Genomic DNA, 15,024 nt, shown 5'->3' with positions numbered 1-15,024 from the left:
AAGAGAAAAACTGTCTCTGCTTTGACCTGGCCAGCGACCGAAAATCAACAGGACCAAGTTCGACCCAAAATTTAATTTTTCCATGGGTCTCAAATCGCCGTTAATCCAAGATTCATTTTCATGATGTAATTACATATTCTCTTTTGTAAGAACAATATTTTTCATCTCAAATTTCCTTCAACGTAGAAATCTACAGAGCGAAACATGTTCAACAAATTCCCCTTAACGTAGCGAAATATAGAGATGGAAAGTTTGAAGACAAAAGATGAAGAACGAGTAAGAGAAAATTAAACGATGAGAATACCCTAACGAAAAGGAGGAGAAAAAAAAACTTATTTTTTTCTCCTTAAGAAAGAGAGATCATTACTGGCAAAGTTATCAAATGGAAGCCATTTAAATGACATCTAGTCGAGTGGATGTAAGAATTTGTGCATCAATTATATCACTAAAGTAATCGATAGTCATTAGTGGTATTTATTGATAGTGGATGATTAAGGTGTAATTAATAAGAGCTATAACTTCATGATTATAGTTTTAGAAATAGTGATACTGAATGTATTAGAGTTGTTGCATGTTTTTGTAAGACTGAGTGTGATTTGTACATGTGCATTGAAGAATAATGTTCAACCTAATGCTTCTTTAATGTTTTTTGGTTATCAAATAAAAATTATCAAAATGTTGATAACGATAATACCACTAATAATAACAAGGATTTAGAGCAACAACAGCTGCAGCAAATACAGTTACAACAACAACACCAATAATAATAATAATAATAATAATAATAATAATAATAATAATAATAATAATAATACCATATAAAAATTGTGCTTCATCAGGGCAACAACATACCAAAAAGCTCCACCAATGAAGAGAGTAATTGTCAATTAGGCAGTTATAGCTCATCACCGAACTCACTCTGGTCAAGGGAATAGGATATGAACACCGTAAGTGTTGTTAAACAGTGTAATGTCAGAAGGGTTTCTCAAGAAATTTAATCATAAAGAAACAACTAGAAATGTCAAAATTAGCAAAACCTTTCGACGACATCCGATACAAACCTAGATGTTGAGGCTTGTCTTAGCCAGCTGGTAGAGAGAGAGAGAGAGAGAGAGAGGGGGGGGGGAAGTATCCCTGGAAGGGGAGCAGTTATTTCTATTTGAGGAAAGTGGGGGGAGGTAGCGGGAGTGGTATGTCCTGAGAAAATGCTAATCAATGTTAAAGTCAAGATCTTTAACACAATACTAGGACCAGTGTTAATATATGATAGGAAATAGAAAATGCAAACCTTAAGATAACAGAGATGAGAATGCTGAGGGGAATTATAGGAATATCACTGTTTGAAAGATTAGAAAACTACGAAATAATACGAATGGCAGGCATGTAAAGATTGCAGAGAGTGTAAGAATGTCACGACTGAAATGGGTGTGAGCACGGTCTAAGGATGAATGGTGGGTAGGGAGGATGAGGAGAGAAGTTGGGAGGAGCCTTTTAAGGGGGAAAATTGAGAGGAAGGCAGAGAACTAGAGGGTGAGATAAGGTGAAGGATGATATTGAGAGAAGAGGTTTGGTGGAAGACGAATGCTTTTGATAGAGAGAATTGGATGGGCATATCAGACAACCAACCCGTTACTCTAAGGATAACAGTGGCAAAGAAGAATTTATACATGTTTACAATCTCCATTTACTTACACCCTGGTTATGATTGTAGGCAAACCAGACATAAATAGATTCATGAGTCATGTAGATTGTTAGCTGTTAGCAAAATAAATTAATTTTGATGAATGGAGAGAGTCAGCACGAAAATGATTTATATTAATTGTCTCTTAGAGATGCAAATTCATTAAAAATTTAATTTAATGCATGACTGACTCTACTAATTTTCCTTCGCAAATTATTAATCAAAACTCATTGCTGGAAGTATATTCAATTAACGTTCGGAATTTATATTCGTCTATTTTTGTCACCATTTATTGACAGAAATAAATGTGTTACAACACAATATATATATATATATATATATATATACTGTATATATATATATACATATATATATATTTACATATATATATATATATATATTCTTCGAATCAAATATGGGATTTTGATGTAAAAATGAACTCATGTAAGCACATAGGTGTGCAAATACTAACACTAGTTTCCTATCTGCTGATAAATATTGAAAATGCAAGTAAAAGCTTTGTCATTCATACGGATTTTTGTTCATGTATTGTTACGCACCCGTGCTTGTGAGTCCGGCCTTGCTTAAGGAGCTCTGGGCGGTTAACAAAGGAAAATAATAATGGGAAGGTCACCAGTCGGCAATAAGACAAGGAATACCGACAAAATAGATTTATTTACAATAATATTTGATAATAATTAGTAAAAAAGGGGAGCACAACAGATAATTTCTGTATATTTTATGTAAACCATGAGGGTACTTCACTGGGAGTTGGGTTCACGTGGAGTGATAGGCTGTGGAAGGGTTCAGGACCACAATTTCATTCCCTGGAAAGGGGAAATGAATTAAATGATCAACCTCTCACTTACTGCGTGCAGGCTGGGAACATGACTTCTGAAGTCGTGTGGTTAAAACCATTAAGCAATTTAAATAAAGTGTAAACTTAGGAATTTCAACACTACACGTGGGAATCAATACTGTCGCAGGGTGAATTAATTAAGGTTAGGAGCAACCAGCACACTCGTTGGGACGCAGGTGAAGGCTGAGCGATAACAAAGGTTTCGTTGGTAGGATCTTTCGTTAAAGATAAAAAGAAAAAATTGGATAAGGGAAGGAGATGGATAATGATGAGGTTGAGGTACTCATACAGACATCTTACCTTAAATAAAAGTAATCTGGCTCCCCCCTTGTGGAGGACGTGTCACAGGTCCTGCTCTGAAGTCTGATGGAGTCTTGAGAGCGAAGAGAGGTGATGTTCCTCTCACGGGGGTTAGTTAGCTAAGAGAGGTGGTGTTCCTCTCATGGACGTTTATTAGCAAGGAACGAGACCCATATGTTCCTGTGTCGACTTAACACCATTTGGCCTTCAATTGGGGGATGGGGGGGGAGAGGGAATTGGCTGACCGCTGTCCTATCGTCATTGGCCTTGGTCTCGTGTCCCGACATCCTTCACATCTCGCCTCCCTCCTTCTGGGATCTCACGCCGCCATGTGGTTCAGAAAGATGTCTGGAAATGAGACCTCAGGGGAGTAGACTGGTAAGTATGGTTGGGAGGTGTGAGACTCTGGGTAGGGGTCCCAAATCTTGTGGCAAGCCGACCAAGTCCTGTGGCTGGGGTCTTTTGTTTGAAAATAGGTGGAGCAATGACTGCCATGATAACAGCCCCCCCCCCCCTTTTTGGCAGAGATTTTGTCCTAAAACAGGACAAGAACTCTGCAAGCAAGGTCTGAAGCCACTAGCATTAATGACTCCTCCCTCAGTTAGTCCTACCACGATAATGAATTAATATATAAGCTGCAACTAGGGTCATAATTTTACGTTATTTCGATAGTATTATTAACTTTAACAGTCACATAGAAGTAAGCATGCTGGCTGTGAAGCAACAATTAAAAAATGAAGAATACAATAATAGTTAAAGTTAAGTGACCTAGTGCAGTGGACATGAAATAAAAAGAAATTGACATATCATATCCAACAAGGATAAATAAATAGATAAAAATAAATTAACTACAACCAATGAGGCCAAGATGGCTCATCAAGTTTATGTACCTGAGAAGTCACCCAAGGCCAATAATATTTTTTTTCATACAACCCAAATTAACCTACTGACTATGGCTTCGTTCGTCGACAAAGCACTTTGCATTGGGTACTAATGCCGTGAGAACACATCTCTCTCATCTGACTCTTTAGGCACTTGACCTTCCAGTTGTAGTTCTGGAGGGCTATGCCCCACCTCATGGGTACTTTATTCTTCTTACGTAGTTCAGTCACATAAGTTGCTGGGTTATGGTCCGTTAGGACTGTCAGTGGTTTGAGTTGGAGCAATGCCCTCAGCACTACTTGGTATTAATTACCGGTGACTTGACACGGATGGCAGGAGGTTACAGAAGCCTTAACACTCTTCTGCAAGCCCAGCCAGAAGAAAGAGCTGGAGCAGTTGGATTGTGCACTTCACCACAGAGTGCCCTCCCAGTCCCTCATGGGCCATTCATAGCACCGACAAGCTGGCATTATGGTGGACAACTACATGCTGGCGCAGGGCCTCAATAGGATCATGAAGGCCTCGGGTGATTCTGAGGAACATCCAATCCTTCTGCAGTAAGTTCTCCTTTGAGAGAGTAATCATTTATGCTTCGGCGAATAGGCAGCTCCCTGTAGTTTTTCAGCCTCTTGTCCAACCGCTGAAATCTGATGGGCTCTGTCTGGCTCCTTGGGTCACTGGGCTGATGGCTGGTTCCCCTTTTGCCTCCTCTGAGACCTCTGGCCTGGTGTTTGAGGTAGCCCTATCACCAGTTATGGTAACTTGTACAACTTCATCTAAAGAGAGCTTTCGGGTACTAGGCTCACACTCATGGCTGGAAAAGGGAGACTCCTGGCCCTCCTCTGAGCCCTCTGGCATAGTGCGTGAAGTAGCCCTATCCCTAGTGGTGAAAAGCACACCTTCACCAGAATTAACTTCTGGCATACGAGGCTCAGACTCGCTGCTGGAAGAGGAAGACTCTTGGGCCCCCCCTAGTAGAATTTTTTACATTTAACGTTTTACTATGTATCTGTGAGTTTTCAAATCAATAAAAGCTTTTAAATGTAAATTTGTACTGAAATAAATTTCAGGTATGCACACGTCTGGTGTCAGTTGGCTCAAGTATGCATTACACATTTAAATGAAATGATTGCTCCATCAATCAATGTCTTTACGTGCATGTCCTTATTCCCACTAAAATTTATATGCACAGTTCTAGCAACTGCCAAAATTAAATCCACCATTTCTTTTCATATATATTTTATCCTTGATTTGCTAAAATCTAAGCCGCTAAATATCGAGTACACATTTACCTAAAAAAAGAAAAAAAAATCGTAAATATCTGTAAAAATACTTGACCTCGTTTCCAAGTAATATTTTTTTCCTCACTCACCTCTTCTTCTTCTTCTTCTTCTTCTTCTTCTTCTTCTTCTTCTTCTTCTTCTTCTTCTTCTTCTTCAGTTCCGACCAGCGATCTTCAAGTCAGTTGGCAGCTGGGCACTTCTGGATTGATGGAGGTCCACAATAGAGAGCCGGGACCATTTTTGGAAAATTCTCAACCATCCCTTGTTAGTTTCACCGATGATGGTGAGTTTCCGTTCTTTTTTCAAATTTTACTTTTTTAAAATCTTATTCACGTTTGTTCTAAATGAATGTGGTAGTTTTTTGTTGTTTTGAAGTGATTTCTGCTATAGGCAATATATTCTGAGAAAATATTACGTATAAACCGTGCCAATTCTTTTAATGATTTGAGATAGCATTGTATAAAATAATCTTTTCTTTTATTTTGGGTTATTAGCCTCTCGAAATAGAGAGATACTAATGACAAATTTGTCTTTTGTAGATACAAAATAATTTTTTGAAGCTTTAGAGCTTGAAACTGAAGACCTCTCACAACTAACAAATATCAACAAAACTATAAAGTTCTAAAGAAAATTTCTTATAATAAAAATACCGAAATTTTTTTTAACATTGTATCTTAAATGTTTACACTACTGCTGAGACTTATGAAAACTTTGGTGGGAGAGTTTTGGATGTAATTCTATATTTTCTTTGTATTCGATCTTTCAGATAAAAGCATTACCCTACAATATCTTTGACTACTCGTCCCAAAATCCTTTATTTTGTTACTGGAAAATATTCCTGAGATTCACACGATAATGATTTTGTCTTGCTCACAAGCACTGTCGTGAATAGATATATTGTAAATACTCGGAAAATATACAACAGAATATCTATTTTATAAAGTGTCTATTTTCATATATTGACAAGTAACATACTCACATCAGGTTTTTGATGAACTCTTATCCTTTATCAAAAGAATATATTGTAGAAGGATATCAATCTGGTTTAGTTATCCATATTTCAAGTAGAGGGAAATGCGATTTAGCTAGGACTTAAATGAGGATTAAATATTGAGATAGATATGCACACACATTCCACGCTCCCCACCCCTCCCTCTTTCCTTACTACAACCCCTTTCACTAGGGTATGATAGTATCTCTCCTTCTACCCGAGAGAAGGGGAGAGACCGAGTAGTAATACTATTGACAATGCCGCTGGGCTTGACTGGAAAGAAACATTATATATACACACAGACACACACACAAATACACACACGAACACACCCACGCACACACACACACACACATATATATATAAATATATATATATATATATATATTTATATATTTATACATATATATATGTATATATATATTATATATATATGTATATATATATATATATATGTGTGTATATATATGTATACATATATATGTATATATATATGTATATATATATATATATATATGTATATATATATATATATATATATATCCAGAAAATTACTCTTTATTATTATTATTATTATTATTATTATTATTATTATTATAGTTTATTGTCTATTTACTTGTGTAAAAGAGTGAGACATATTTTTATTCTGAAATATTTTCAAGTATAAAGTGATTTCCGTTACTTTGGGTTCCACTTAGAAGGATGAATATACCATTGAATATCAAAGGTTTTTTATATCATACTTTGATTTTTATAGGAAATTAATCCAGTTTTATTACTGAACCTTCGTAAAATTTTCCTTTATCTAAATGTATTGCATAAAACTAATTAAAAAACACTCAGTTTCAAATAAAATAAAATATACTCTCTAAATTCTAATAGACATTTCTTACTCGACGAATTTAATACTTTCATAACTTTATTTAGATAGACCCTATGTGTTATAACACGGTAAAATTGTTAAAGATTTTTGGGGTATCTTAGAAATACTTATTGATTAATCTGGATTCCTTAGATATTACCTAAATTGAACACCTAAATATGAAGTGTTCTCCTCTTGTTGTTATAAATAGTGTGTTGATCATGCGAAGAAATTCAACAATAAACTCGAATAGAGAAGAATTTTAGGTTACAAATATGATTTGATTATTTTTTTCTTTTCTGCTGACATTATTTGAAAGGCATCTGAAGGAGATTTATTTTTAATCTAGTGTTTTACATTTGAAATCATCAATGCAAAGGTATGAACATATTTTCGTAAGAACAAACACGATTAAAATACTCTCTCTCTCTCTCTCTCTCTCTCTCGCTCTCTCTCTCTCTCTACTGGCAAGATCCTTATTGAGAAAGTATCATTGGAATATAAATAATAAAGGGAGATATCAATTCTCAAATAAGGCCATGGTTCTCTGTAAAATATATTGGTAAGAGAAAGAGAGATTTTTATGTAAAATGCAATAGCTAGATATGTTTTCTATCAGCACTAGAGTATTATTTACTACCGTTCACATTTGATAGTTTTCCTTCCTGTGCACACGTATTTTGGTTCTTCTCGCTATCTATCTATCTATCTATATATCTATATATATATATATATATATATATAATATAAAATAAATATATATATATATATATATATATATATATTTGGGCTCAAGCCATGGCGTCCTGATGGAAGGTTCCTTGTTGCTAGCTTCCTTGGGTAAATAACTACTAGATATTCCCAGAGAATTTAACCACAGGTTATCACAGAATTCTAACTTCTGGAGCGAGTATCCTAAAGGTTTCCCTTTAAGACATCGTATATCAACAGGGGACGCATGTATTAACGCGCCACATAGCTATCTGCACCCCACATAGAGTTAACACTTCGATGTGTAGGGGGCGAAGAATAGCTAGGGAGCCGTTCCACAGCTAATCTCGTCCGTGGCTACTTTTGGTACTCGAAACGTAAACAGACGGGCGCCATTGCTAAATGACGTCACGTTCGTCCTCATCCTTCGCATAGTAGCTTGCCTTACTAAGACGGATTTTCCCTGTGCTTACTTTATCGACTTGCATCTAGCCATGTCTCTACCCTCGGCCTCGCTTTCTTCTGGAAAGTTGAGTACCAGGTTCCAGTATTGTTTAAATAAGCTCTGACCGTAAAGTAACTTTTACTTTTCGAGATATTTTATGTTTTTTGGCAGAGCCGTGCTGCTACCGGACACGCCATTTTATGGCGTCACTGTTGTCTTGCATGCCTTATTTAGCTAGCCTTAACAGCTTTTCGCGCCTTATTAACTAATCGATACTATTAGTTATTTAGTCTTCATAGCTAGGAACTTCATATATCGTGTTTTGACGCTCTTTTATTGGTCATCGCCTGACCCCATACCAGATCGCTAGCCTAGCCCCTAGGCCAGAGTGCCTATCATCTCAGTGTTCATGCATGATATATTACAGTGATCCTAGGTTAAGTTATGAAGATAGTGGCATTATTTTATGATACTTTTTACTGTGATGCAAGTGTTTTCGCCTTCAGGGACCATATAGGGGATAGGTTTGATAGTGTGCCTTTAACCTAACCTAATGTAGGACCCCTATATCGCTCCTTCACCCCCTGCCTTAGGGCATTCCCTGTGTTGCCTTGCTCCCCCTACACGTAAGGGGATCAAGCTCATATCAGAGTACTTATCGCTTCTCTGTCCTCCCTAGGGAATGATCCCCCCTTAGGGTTGCGTCCGAGAGATGAGGAACGGCCTGCCTTCCTCTATTGCTGAGGCTAGGTTACCTGACCTTCCCTGCAATTACGATACGTCTTCCAACCTTCCTGGTTCAGGGTGTAATATCCCGCTCTAGGTTAGGCTTGGGGGAGCTAGTTCTGCGCCTTGCTTGAAACGGTACCCATGCACCGTTCTCAGCCAGGCTGCCTACCTTAGGCTAGGGAGCGTCCTCCCTCCTTGGTGGCCGTTTTGGTACAGAACCTCCCCTATGGAAGACCTTCTTCTTCTCCCTCCCCACCTATCTCTTGTATGGCCTAGCCTATACTTAGGTTAGCCTATACCCATCTGTCCCCTGTCCTACAACTCCTCTTAGGGTGGAGTGATAGGGCTACCTTGAGTCCCTGTGTGCAGTCCGCTCTGGTACATATACCCTTCATAGTGTCCTATGGGGTTAGCCACTAGATGCGTTTTGTCCGCAGGGGTTCTTCCCCTCTTGGGTGTTCCCTAGCCCTCCCTTGGGCTACACTGGCTCCCGGCCGCCTGCGGCTCCCTGCCACTGGGTGATAGGCCTAGCCCCTATCATGGGTACACCCATTCAGGTGGGATGCCTTGGGTTCGTGTCCGTACTCCTACATCCCTCCTTCTGTCTCTTTCACTGTCCTGGTGCCGGTCCCTTGCCGCCTCTACTGTCGGCGATACCGACCTCCCCCTTGGGTGACACCTTCCTTGCCCCCCCCCCCCGTGGCTGACAGCCCTCCGTGTGCCGGAGGGCTGCCGCCTCCCGTCGGCGTACAGCGCATGGCCTACCCTCATACTTCTAGCTTCGGTTGTCCGTCCATCGGACCGGCCCCCGGCGTGCCGGCATCCATTGCCGGCAGTCCGGTTCTGCTATAGCTCCCCCTTGTCCCTGTCACCAAGCCGGCAACCTTCGGCTGCCGGAGCCGCCGCCCTCCCGCCGGCGTGCCGCCGTTGTACCGGCGGCCGCCATCCTGGCATTACTCTTGACTTCTCTATTGTCTTCCCTAATGCCAGAAACTCTGCTGGAGCGGCCTCCGGCGTGCCTCCGGTCTGGCGGCGCATTCCGGAGGCGCCAAGAGACTTGCACCCCTTCTCCTAGCTATCAACACATGCTGATAGCCCTACCTTGCAACCAGATGGTTTGACTACATAAATAGATAGGTATTGTCTTACCGTTCTATTAGTAGCCGTGCTGTCTTCTTGCATACCACAATTTTCCAGCATTTTGTGTGTATCTTAGCACGGCTGGTTGCCGGAAACCGTTACCCTATGGGGTTTTCTACATACCCCAATTCAATGTCTGAGTGGTCTCAGTCCCAGTTTTATATCCTTGGCAATTCCTTCTAGTATTCCCTTTGCCTCCCTGGCAATCTATGAAGAATTCTACCCTGTGTCCTCAGTCACAAACAAATTGCCTATGGATAAGGTTACGGTAACCAGCCGGGTGGGTTACACAGAGTATGTGTCTATCTACTTCATTTCTCGCTCCACTCTCAAACATCAAAATGTTTATATCACTTAAGATTAAGTTAAAAATTAACCTTTTAATATTTAACTTTAGAATATAAGTCATTAATATGACTTCCCCATACTCATGTTCTCTTTCTCTTACAGGAGGAGTACGTGAAATGCGACCACGGCTTCTGTGGAGTGAAGCGCCCGCACTTCTACGGGCACACGGCGTGTAGGACCCACGCCCCTTGCGCCAAAAAGAAAGGCGATCTGAAGTTTTGGGACCCGCAGAACTGTACAGTCTGCAAGGACCGCCTGGTCGAGGCGTTCAATAATCCTCCCTCAGTGGAGGTTAGGGACGCTTCTCAAGAGAAGCTACGCAAGTGGGGTGCGTGGCTTCCAAAAGAACGCCACCGGACCATACCTTGCCACCGAAGACTTGAGGGCCTTGCTTTTCCCCGAAGGCATCCCCAGACTCTGTGGTCCCCAAGGATCAGATCCCCACCGTCCAGATAACGGTGGAACCTGATGTAGTCATGGCCCAGTCCATGCACGAGTGCCGTTTGGATACCAACAACGCGGAACGTATGTCGGAAGTGTCGGAGAACACGGAGAGGAACCTCATGGGCGACGAATTGGACTATGAGGAAGACCAGGTGGAATACACTGAGTCGGAGCAGGAGGTCGCTCCACCTTTCACCCCCACACCGACTCCTACACTGACGGACGTATCACTCCCGTCTACCTCCGCTACCCCGGATCTCATCCCATCCAGCGCCCAGGAGATGTTCCGAATGCTCGAGGCTCTCATGGACAAGAAACTCCGTGAGACACACGAGTACATCAGGTCCAACATGGGAAGTTCAAAGCAGCCGAAAAGGATTTCGGTTGAGGACCTCCCGGCATGCTCAGATACCAATCCCTGGAGGTATGCCGAGCACATGCCAATTACAACAGGCAGGATCTTCAGCAGTGAGAAGATCGGCTCGATTGTACTGGAAGAAGTGGAATTCTTCCCGAACTTTGAGGCTTATCCGGACTGTTACGTCCGACTTCGATCCAAACCTGCCTCTAAAGAGGAGACCGAACCGAAGGAGGTGATTGTGTTCGATCTCCCGAAGGCCCAGGCTATGCTGGCCAATACAGTAAAAAGTAGGGGTTTTACCTGCTCAAAACTTCCGGCGCTTAGCAAGAAGCACCCTACCTACGTCGCACCAGACGATGCGACCCTCCCCTTCTTGGAAAAGGCCTTCACTGCAGTACATAAGGCAGTGAAAGAAGGAAAACCTTGCCCTGCACTGGAGGAGTGCAGACCCTTCTCCCTGACTACTCTCCCCGATGTTCGACACTGGAAAGATGTCCAGCATACATTCGTGGTTTGAAAACTAGAACCTGACGTCGCTGGTCGTCAGTTTAACGAAGACCTCCCGAAACTTAATGACCATCTCCTTCGTCGGGAACATGACACGAAGGAAAGGCTCGCCGCATCCATGTCCCTCCAGGTACAGCTCGACGTCATGGCCGGTGACACTAGGGTCCATGACTACTACATGGTTCTCGCCAAAACACATTTGGCGACCGTAGTAAAAGATCTCTACAGCTTCACGAAGGCTCGTAGAGCCTGTCGTGAATTCGTGTTCTCCAGTGCCACAGTGAGACACGAACCCCGGAGGCTGATTTCCTCCAACATCTGGGGTAAGCACCTCTTTCCCTCCTCCCTTGTGAAAGAGATTACCGACAAGGCCGCCACGGAGAACAGGAACCTTCTCCACAAGTGGGGCATGTCGAAGAAAAGGAAATCCTCTCAGGACGACGGCCATCAGCCTAAGAGGAAATCCTCCAAGCCGAAACCCCAGCAACGTCAACAGAGACGGCAGTTTCCAAGATCTGCTACTCCCCAAGTGGCAGCTCAGCCACAGCAGACCTTTCAGCTGGTCACCCAACCGGTCTTGTCACAGTCGCCGGTTTTCACCCCTGCTTTCGAGCAACAGTCAACTACCTTTCGTCCCAAAGGTAGAGGCTCAAACAAAGGTGCAGGCCGAGACGCATCTCGCCGTCCCTCCAGAGGCAGAGGAGGAAGGGGAGCTAGCGGCCGAGGCAGTAAACCCTCGGGACACCAGAAGCAATGAAGTGCTTCCGGTGGGAGGAAGACTCCGCCAATTCCAGGATCGTTGGACCTTCGATCCCTGGGCACACAGCATCGTCAAGAAGGGTCTAGGTTGGAGTTGGACTCAACCACCCCCAACCTTCCAGCAGTTTTTCCAACAATCAACCCCCCTTCTGGAATAATATGTCCTAGATCTCTTGAACAAGAAGGTGATAAGGAGGGTAAAGTCAACCAGGTTCCAAGGGAGACTGTTTTGCGTCCCCAAGAAGGACTCCGACAAACTCAGAGTCATTCTAGACTTATCCCCCCTCAACAAGTTCATAGCGAACAACAAGTTCAAGATGCTGACTCTCCAACAGATAAGGACCCTTCTGCCTCAAGGTTCCTACACGGGGTCCAGAGACCTGGCGGATGCCTACTGGCACGTTCCAATGAACCACCACGCTTCCTCCTACCTAGGATTTCGACTCCAAAGGAAAAGCTACACCTTCAGGGCCATGCCCTTCGGCCTCAACGTGGCCCCTCGGATCTTCACAAAGCTGGCAGATGCCATCATTCAACACCTTTGGCTCCGCGGCGTCCAGGTGATGGCCTACCTCGACGACTGGCTGGTCTGGGCTCCATCGCCCGAAGATTGTCTAAGATCCCGCAACAAAGTTACCCAGTTCCTAGAACACCTGGGATTCAAGATAAACACAAAGAAATCTCGCCTCTCTCCAGCTCAGAAGTTCCAATGGTTAGGAATCCAGTGGAACCTTCAGTCACACCGCCTTTCCATCCCCCAAAAGAAAAGGAAGGAAATAGCAGGGTCTGTCAAGCGACTGCTGAAATCCAAACGGATCTCAAGACGTCAGCAGGAACGAGTTCTAGGCTCTCTACAGTTCGCCTCAGTGACAAACCCAGTGCTACGTGCACAGCTAAAGGATGCCGCGGGAGTCTGGAGACGTTCCGCATCCATCGCTCGAAGAGACCTCAAGAGACGGCTCCCAAACAGACTTCGGTTACTCCTAAAGCCGTGGTCGGAAGCAAAGGCCCTGAAAAGGTCCATCCCTCTTCAACACCCACCTCCATTACTCAACATCCACGCGGACGCTTCGCTGGAGGTTTAGGGAGGTCACTCCCACCAAAAACAGGCTCAAGGAACATGGTCTCCCCTATTCAAGACGTTTCACATCAACATCTTGGAGGCCATGGCGGTCCTTCTAACTCTGAAGAAACTCTCCCCGCCTCCCTCGATCCATATTCCTCTGACCCTGGACAACTCGGTGGTAGTTCGATGTCTCAATCGCCAAGGCTCAAGATCGCCCCAGATAAATCAGGTGCTTCTAACAATCTTCCGTCTGGCAGAGAAGAAGAAATGGCACTTGTCTGCAGTTCACCTACAAGGATTCCGCAACGTGACGGCGGACGCTCTATCTCGAACAAGCCCGATAGAGTCGGAATGGTCTCTAGACGCAAGATCCTTCTCCTTCATCTCTCACCAAGTCCCAGAACTTCAGATCGATCTCTTCGCCACGAGCGACAACAATCAACTTCCTCGATATGTGGCCCCGTACGAGGACCCCAAGGCAGAAGCAGTGGACGCCATGTCACTGGATTGGAACAGATGGTCCAGGATCTACCTGTTCCCTCCCACCAACCTTCTGCTAAAAGTCCTCTCCAAACTGAGAACCTTCAAAGGAACAGCGGCCCTAGTGGCTCCCAAGTGGCCCCGGAGCAACTGGTACCCCCTAGTCCTGGAGCTACAACCCACGCTGATCCCTCTCCCGGGCCCAGTTCTCTCCCAGCAAGTACAGAAGTTGACTGTCTTCGCTTCATCATCGAAAGTCACGGACCTTCATCTCATGATTTTCTCTCCCTAGCCGTGAAGAAAAGGTTTGGGATCTCGAAGAAAAGTCTAGACTTCCTCGAGGAATACAAGACCGAATCTTCACGACGGCAATACGAATCATCCTGGAGAAAATGGGTCTCATTCGTCAAGGCAAAAAAATCTTACGAAAATCACCATCGATTTTTGCATGTCCTTCTTCATTCACCTTCATGGACAGGGCTTAGCAGCCAACACGATTTCTACTTGCAAATCGGCCTTGACTAGACCACTAATGTACGCCTTCCAGATTGATCTGTCCAGTGACATCTTCAATAAACTGCCGAAGGCATGCGCTCGTCTACGCCCAGCACCCCCACCAAAACCTATCTCCTGGTCCCTGGACAAGGTGCTCCATTTTGCCTCCAATTTGGACAACGATTCGTGCCCTCTCAAGAATCTGCCTCAAAAGGTTATATTTCTTTTTGCTCTTGCCTCAGGAGCCTGAGTCAGCGAAATAGTGGCATTATCAAGGGACGAGGGTCACATTCTGTTTACAGACTCAGGAGACCTTACCCTCTTCCCGGATCCGACGTTTCTCGCTAAAAACGAACTACCCACCAAAAGATGGGGCCCTTGGAGAATCTGCCCCCTGAAAGAAGATGCCTCTCTATGTCCAGTAGAGAGCCTCAAGGTCTATCTTCGTAGAACTTCTGACTTTGGTGGAGGCCAACTCTTCAAAGGAGAAACATCGGGCAGCGACCTGTCACTGAAACAATTAAGAGCGAAAATCACCTACTTCATTCGCAGAGCGGATCCTGACAGTACACCCGCAGGTCATGATCCTAGAAAAGTCGCATCGTCTCTGAATTTCTTTCAGAGTATGAATTTCGAAAGCCTCAAGAGTTTCACAGGCTGGAAATCTTCGCGTGTTTTCTT

Source organism: Palaemon carinicauda, chromosome 19, assembly GCF_036898095.1.
Source record: "Palaemon carinicauda isolate YSFRI2023 chromosome 19, ASM3689809v2, whole genome shotgun sequence".
In the NCBI taxonomy this organism is placed as follows: domain Eukaryota; kingdom Metazoa; phylum Arthropoda; class Malacostraca; order Decapoda; family Palaemonidae; genus Palaemon; species Palaemon carinicauda.
Note: the sequence above shows the minus strand (reverse complement) of the source record.